This window comes from Erythranthe guttata, chromosome 13 (assembly GCF_056151865.1).
Source record: "Erythranthe guttata isolate IM_541 chromosome 13, IM_541, whole genome shotgun sequence".
In the NCBI taxonomy this organism is placed as follows: Eukaryota; Viridiplantae; Streptophyta; class Magnoliopsida; order Lamiales; family Phrymaceae; genus Erythranthe; species Erythranthe guttata.
The window spans coordinates 6,162,929-6,171,596 of NC_142545.1; the positions used below are offsets into that span (position 1 = coordinate 6,162,929).

Genomic DNA, 8,668 nt, shown 5'->3' on the forward strand with positions numbered 1-8,668 from the left:
ATTAGTATTCATGTAATATAATAAAGTATTTGAGGGTAATTTTGTATTTTAAGTGTTTTAGTAAAGAAGCAAATAAGATCTTAAAGAAAAAAGGTGGGGTAGAGGTACTTTTTTAAAAACATCTTATAAGCTCCCTAACAGCTTATTTTTGGAAAAAATAAGATCTTTTGCAATTTTTTTACCAAACACCTTTTAACAACTTATAAGCTCCTAAACATTTTATAAGATGTTTTTAGGAGCTTATAAGCTTAGCCAAACGGCCTCTTAAATAAAGTCAAGGATGGAGACCCCCCAGAGGCAATTTATGTCTCTTAGGTGTTATTCGTGCAATCTTTTCTCCATGAAATATCAAAAATGCCCCCAAACTCTCTTTTTTCTTTTTTCTTTTCTTTTTTATTCCTCTCTTCTCAGTCTTCATATTCTTCGATGTTGGGTACCCATTTGAACATGTAGAAACTTAAACTCGAAAATATCCTATTGTATTACAAAATATGATCCTATGGGGATGAAAATAAGGATTACAAAATCTGAACAAGGGAAAATCAACTACAAGTACATGCAAACTGAAACAATAACTTGTTTAGGATATAACATACATAGAAGCTATTTAGAGCTTTCTATTATGGTTGAGTTTCCTTGTCTTTGTTTTTCGTCCAGAATCCACCGGCGGTGGCACCGACAACCCATCAAAAACACAGTTGTCTAATGATATATAATAAATGATATATGCTTGCAATGTTCAAGAATAAATTTATATTCAAAAGAATTGTGTTTTATTTGTATATTATAAGGATTTTTATTATATTATAATCTTATTATTATTAAACGTTTATTATGTTATTTGGATATATAAATGATGGAGATATAACATATTTAAATATCTTTCTATATATGTTTTGAATATTTATAATAATACTTATTGAAATTTTAACAACCGAATTTTTTCCGATTTATCGCCGATTAATCACCGCCGCACCGATTAATCGTGAGGCGGTGCCTAACTGCCTCTAACCCAATTACCGCTTTTTACAACCTTGGTGTATATATATATATATATATATATATATATATATATATATATATATATATATATATATATATATATATATATATATATATATATATATATATATATCTTATAAATGTGTAGGAAAATTTCTACAGTGCTTCCCAATATATTTTTTAATTTTTTAAATTCAGTTTGATCCTTAAACGGCGCCGTATTGTGTTTTCTTTTCGATTTTCACGTGCAAACTCAATTTAATTTAGACTTTCATTTAATACCTTTTATATATATATATATATATATATATATATATATATATATATATATATATATATATATATATATATATATATATATATATATATAATTTTTTAATTTTTTAAATTCAGTTTGACCCTTAAACGGCGCCGTATTGTGTTTTCTTTTCGATTTTCACGTGCAAACTCAATTTAATTTAGACTTTCATTTAATACCTTTTATATATATATATATATATATATATATATATATATATATATATATATATATTGATATACCTATATTGATTTAACCCAAAAATACCCTTACAATACCTAATAAAAGTCACGTCTTTTTTTTCTCATTTATTTCTCTCTCTCTCTCTTCCCCTCTCTCTCACGCCGCTCAACACGTTCCCTCCCTCTCGCTTTCTGGTTTCTCTCTCTCTCTCTCTCTCTCTCTCTCTCTCTCTCTCTCTCTCTCTCTCTCTCTCTCTCTCTCTCTCTCTCTCTCTTCCCCTCTCTCTCACGCCGCTCAACACGTTCCCTCCCTCTCGCTTTCTGGTTTCTCTCTCTCTCTCTCTCTCTCTCACACACACACACACACACACACTCCTCCCCCCTCTTTTCTTTTCTCTTCAATTATAGTGGAATAGTATAGAGGCTTTGACGGTGGTTATGGTGCGGCGGTGGCGGCTATGGCGGCACTCGGAGTAGGAGTTGCATCTTGAGGCTTTGTGACATGGGCAGAGGATGGCAGGCTCGTTTTTGTTTGCAACCAATACGGATGAGTCGTGAGGTGGGTCTGGGTGTGGGGGGAGGGAGAGGGGGGAGTAGTGGTGGTGGTGGTGGTGGTGGCGGTGGATCGGATCTAGGGTTTGGTGGAGAAAATTTAAGATTTTTCGATTTGGATGTCTACAGATGTCTATGAGTGTCTTTGGATGTCTACAGTGTCTGGCGGCTAGGATTTCATGGCTAGGGTTTCATTGCTAGGGTTTCATGATGTATGTGGGTGTCTACAGATTAGTACGTTTCCTACGGCTCTCTGTAGATGTCAACGACCGAAAAAAAAATTAAAAAAACCATAATTTTCAATTTATGTAGAAAAGAAGGGGAAAAAATAGATTTTTATATAATGAAAAAATATGAAAAATGAAAAAAGAAAAAGAAAAAACACGTAAAAATGAAAAAAATGCTCGATGCAAATTTAAAAATGTTAAAAAATACCATAGTTCATCATATTATATTTACAATCTGCTGTAATTTCGAATTTGTGAGTAGAGGCTCATTTTTGGAATAAATTTCATAAAGGATGTGAAGCAAATTTTAATTAGAGTTGTCATTTAGTTTTTAGTTCTAATAAGGTTTGTCACCAGGGACTTATATCTTAAGACCCCTATTATATATCTATGTGTAGGAAAATTTCTACAGTGCTTCCCAATATATTTTTTTACTTTTTACAATTCAGTTTGACCCTTAAACGACGTCGTATTGTGTTTTCTTTTCCATTTTCACATGCAAACTCAATTTAATTTAGACTTTCATTTAATACCTTATTTTTTGTTCGACCGAAATGCGTGGGCCCGTATCACTATTCTTTCTCGTATTCACTATTCTTTCCTTTTTCCTCTAATTTTTGTCCAACAAAACCATGGGCCCACAACACTAATTTGCTTTTCTTCTCATTTTGCTGATAGCTAGAATAACCGAGTTTGTGGGATTATAATATATAGGGGTGATTACAAATAAGCCCATCAATGGATACTTATTCATAAAGAGATCCAGATAAAAAATTTCTTTACCAATAAGTTAATGTTTGGTCCAGATTTTTGTAAAGCAATAAAATAATCATCATACTTTAATATGCTTCAATTTCATCATTAACTTAATCTAACCTCAATTTAATCCCAAATTGCACAAATTATTCAATTTTGACCCAAAAATTTTTTTTCTCAAAATTTTTTTTTCTCAAAAAAAAAAATTTCAATTTTTTTTTCCCGCCGGATTCCGGTGTTGACTTTTTCGATTTTTTTTCTTTTCTTTCTTTCTGTAACTTTTTTTTTTTCGTTTAAACAATAATATTGCTCTGATTGACAGTAATATTAACTATATTACTATTAAACACAGTAAAATTAACTAAACTACAGTTTAACACGATAATATTGCTATATTAATCTCTAGCACAGTAATATTAACACAATAAAACTCATTATTATTGTGTAATAGAGTAATATTACTATGTTGACCGTTCAACAAATGTAAACATAATAAAAAACCAAAAGAAGTAATATTACTGTGAGTGACAGTAATATTACTATAACAACAGTAATATTACCGCCAACCACAGTAATATTACAATAAAAGACAGAATATTATTACGTTACTCCGTGAATAACTCAAACAAACAAAAAAATCCAAACAAAATAATAATATTGATGTGGTTGACAACAATATTACTATAACAACAGTAATATTACCGTCAAACACAGTAATATTATTGCCTTTACAGTAATATTACAATAATAGACATTAATATTATTACGTTACTTCGTGAATAACTTGAACAAAACAAAAAACCCAAAAAAATAATAATATTGATGTTGTTGATAGTAATACTATTGTGTTTACAGTTATTTTACTGTCAACGACAATAATATAATTACGTTGACTTGTCAACAAATCAAAAAAAATAAAAAAAAATAACAAATAATAAAAAATAATAATATCACGTTAGTTAATTTACTGTCAACGACAGAAGAATTACATAAATGTACTGTCAACGGTAGTACAATTACGTTAATTAACTGTCATTGACAGTATAATTACGGTCAACGTTTAGCGGCGGACGTAAAAAAAAAAAAAAAAAGGTCAACGCCGGAGACCGGCGAAAAAATCCGAAAGAAAGAAAAAAAATGAAAAGTCAACGCCGAGGACCGGCGTTGACCTGCCAGAATACGGCGGCAAAATTTTATTTTTTGAAAAAAAAAATTGAAAAAAACGTTTTGGGTCAAAATTGAATAATTTGTGAAATTTGGGGTCAAATTGAGATTAAATTAAGTTAAGGATGAAATTGGAGCTTATTAAAGTATACTCCGAAAAAAAGTCAAAATTGAATTTTTGTGGTCAAAATTGGATTTTTGTGAACAAAATTGATTAAATTGGGGTTACAATTAAGAATTGGATATAAATGGCATATACATGAATATTTCCTTTATCTTTATATATAAAAGAAAGGTTTGCCCCGAAACCCTAGAAGCCGTTTTTCTTATCTTTTTGCTTCCGTTTTGTTATCCCTTCTCCACTCCTCCTTTCTCCCACGTTTTCTCGACAGTTTTTTTTTTTCTTTTTTTTTCCCTTTCCTACTGTCGTTATTTTTCCTTCTCCATCTCTTCATTATCTCCACGTTTTGGAGCTAATCTCGGAGTAGTTTATTTTTATGCTTTCTTTCATGGGAGGTTTTCCTTTGATTTACATGATAATAGAAAAAAGAAAACTTCCCACGTTTTCAAATTCTCTTATGCGCAATTCAAAAACCTCCTTCCACGTTTTTGCAACTGTTCTTTGTGCATATATAAAGAAGAGCTCTTCTTAATGTTTCCATTATATCATACGTCAACTATTTTTGTAGATACTTTATTTTCGCAGCGTTTTGATTTATATCTTCAAATTCATACTGTCATTTTTTTTTTTGACTGATTCACATTATCCGCCTCCCGGAAGCTCATAACGGACCTGAGGTTGTGTGTGTTTTAATATATAAGAATTTGTTTGATCTGTGGATTTTCACCGATTTAATTATATGATCTTATGTACTCAAATGGTTCCATCTAATTTTTCAGGGTTTGGAACAAGAATTCACAAAAGGCTTTGGGAGATAAGCAATGGCTGACAGAATTTTGCAAGAACAAAACTACCTTCCCACATTTAACTATCATCTTTGGGGTATGCAGAAATCAATTTTTCCTTTTCCGATTCCTACTCACAAACGACGGTGGTTTTTTGTATAATAAACACGAGTTTACTAAATTTATTCATAGTTCTTTTTTTTTTTCTTGATTCCTCTACAGAAACTATTAGTGGAGACTGCTTTGTGTTAGTAATTGATAATGGTAAGTCATTTACTAAATACCCTAAATTTGGAATATCCACAATGTGGTTTTTCGAGTTAGTTTCCTTTATGGTTCATTCATTTTATGTGTTTATTCTCCCCGATTTGTTGTTCTTATATAATTACTAGATTTTTTCATTGACAGATTGGGTGTAGAATAAAAAATTCACAGTTTCTCATTTTGCTAAGATGGATTTCTTCTAAAGAATTTGTTTTTATCTGTAAATGGTTTCTTAACTATTTATAGTTTATTATTGCATGTCAGTGTGATGACCTTTAACTTTCAACTGATCATATGCACTGTAATGAAACATGGTTGCATGATTTTTCAACTATTACCTGATCATATAGGTCTTTTTCATTTGTCTATGATTTTAATAGTTTACAGTTTAAGAGCAGTGATTCACTACTAAAAAGATAGGCTTTAGTGACGCCTTAATGACGCTTTAATGTGACGGTCAGTAAAACTCGTCTCAATAACCATCTTATTGTGACGCCTAAAATTAAACGGGCTTTGTTTGGTTTATGCTATTATTTTTTTTCTTTTTTTAATTCTTAAAAAATACATTATATGACGTTTCTAAATAACGTGTCATAATATAATTCTAAAAAATACATTACCCACTAAAATAATTTATAAAAGAATCACTTTACCTATTTACAAGTCCATAATTATGCGGCTCCCTTCTAGTTCCCCCCCCCCCCCCCCCCCCTCTCTTCCTCTCTCCCTTGCTTTGCATCTAATATCCAGCAGATCAAATACTTGGGCGATTTTAGGTAGAGTGGAATCACGCAAAAAAAATACTCGAAGAACACAACTTTTATGGTTGTAAACTGCCGTCGAGGTAAAACTTAATCGCTATTATTAGTTTTTTTTTTCTAGGGTTTTTTAATTGTTGTTACTTGTATTTTTGGGATTAATCTGTGGAATGTGTATTGGGTTTTGAAATATTTTCAGATAAAAGTAAGAAACTTCATTGATTTTGTTGTATTAGTTTATTGAAAACATCAATCTGTTCAGATTAATTTGTACAACTCAATTATATCAATTTTGAATTAATTTTAGATGGAATTAAAATGAGTCATGTTCTTATGTTTTTCTATTTCGCTGAATGTAATGTTGATTTTTTTTTTATATTAATATTTCTATTTCAGGTTATTGAATACATAAATATGTTATATTCCTTGAATCAATTCAGGATATATTTCCTCAGTCGTGATAAAAATTCTAGAATTCAAAATCTTATTTTTCATTTGACTGGTATTTAAAATTCAATGTTATATATGTTACGTTTGAATTGTAGAATTATAGAATTGAATCTCTTATGTTATATTCTCAACGAGTTGATTGTGTTTGGGCATTTCAGGGATGTTGTTGTAGCTATTGTGGCCAAATGAAAATGTCAATATTGAAACAAAATTGGTTGATCTTTTATTTCCATGGACTAAAAGAACAATAAAAACATGGTCATCTTTGATGATCAACTATTGGAAAATACTTAGCAGTGTTTGCTTAATCGTGCTTTATGCTTTGAATATTTCAGATATTTTTAATATAGTAATTGAAGTAGTTTGATTGGAATCTTATGTGCTACATATCAGGTTAAACTCTTGCGAAGACACATAATCTACTAATGCTCGTATTTGAGAATTATGCTTGCATTTCTTACACTGTTAGTATTAGTTCTTAGTTCTGAATAAGGTAATACACACAATATTTTGTCTTTTAGAATACCTTGAAACGTGTAAAGTGTTCTACTTAATATAACTAAAAATTCCACATAATATAACCTAACTTATTTTTTGGTTCCAAAGAGTTTTCTAATTGTAATAAATAGCTATTTTCCATTTCTTAAAAAGGTCAGTAGGTGTTTCCAACAGTTTCAGCGAGGTTATACCTATGGGATAAATTGTTGCAGGGTGTTCTATAATCTAAGGTAAAGTTACTAATTTCGGTACACTATGGAATAATTTGATCTTCTCTTTCTATAAATTTATCATATCAAAGTATTACTTTGTAGATTAAGTGCTTGTTATTTCCTTTACTTCAGGTTGGCTTATGAGAAGATTACTACTTTGTTATATTCAATATTTATGTGTGGGGTGGTGTGTAGCAAAGATAAAGTGTTAACTTTGTTTAGTTTTATTCCATATAATGTTAGTATGTTTCATATACAATTACTGATCAAGTGTTTTTCTTTTTTGCATATTTAGATGGTAAGTGCTAAAAATCAAAGGAGTTTCGCTCAAGGTATGTAATTGTTTTTCTTTTGTAAGCTTAGATCCACTTAAATACCTTTATTTACTCCATTATTTTGGTAATTGATATAATTTACACATATTAGTTATAAATTGAATTGCATTAGTCAAACTAACTAAACATGCAGTTAGAGCCTATTGCAAGATATATTTCCGACAAAAATTCATAAACTCTTGCTATTGTTATGATGGTTTGTCGAGTGAGCATAAGTATACTATTGTTACCAAATAAAAGTTTATATTGGTTTGTATTGATTACTTTCATTCAGTTGCAAATTGTTGTTGTGAATTTCTTCAGGTTCGTATCTATGAATAACAGGTCAACAAGGAATGACATTTTCACGGGTGTAAAGGTACCATGGAGTAGATACCTGAGCATTTCAGCAAAAAGACCAGAATATTTTTATGTACTTCATTTTGAGCTACCAGGATGTCAAAACTTATGCCAGTAGATATACCCTCCTGGTTTGAGTACTGTTAAACACATTTTTCTCTCCCTTTTGTTTAAATATGAGACTCTATACATAATTGGTATCTTTAAATTTTGGTGGTTAATAATAGATTGACAAATTTAAGTATACCAATTTCAGAAATTTGTTTTTATTATCATACAATGTCAAGTTGATTGTGTTTGTAATTTTGTATAACAAATAATAGTTTTGCGTTGAATTTCTTTAGATATGCTCGTTGCATTTGTTTAGCATGGAAGTAAAAGCCTAAAAAAATGAGCAGGGTATTTTTCACCAATATTGTTGTGACACTAAAATGCGTCATATAATAATGCTTTTGTGACAACATAATTCATCAAAACAATACATTTTATGACGCTTTTCCGTGTCATATATTCTACCAATTATAGTAGTTGAAAATCATTATGTGACACTAAACCTCGTCACAAGAAAAGGATTTAAAGACGTTGCGGAGCGTCATAATACCGCGGTTTATAGGACGCCGTCCAGAGGCGTCATAAAAACATATTACCACGGCCACCTATGTGACGCTTTGGGCAGGCGTCACTATAGACCAAGCGTCACAAAAACCAGCTTCTAGTGATACTTT

General features: G+C 30.5%; 1 long non-coding RNA gene across 1 annotated transcript; it reads left to right on the forward strand.

Annotated features, from left to right (window-relative positions):
- The first annotated feature begins 6,078 nt into the window (after positions 1–6,078).
- Positions 6,079–8,212, forward strand: LOC148765775 (uncharacterized). The gene is made up of 3 exons (XR_016029366.1): positions 6,079–6,195; positions 7,565–7,601; positions 7,908–8,212. It is a non-coding gene; the product is annotated as an uncharacterized LOC148765775 (long non-coding RNA).
- Positions 8,213–8,668: the final 456 nt, after the last annotated feature.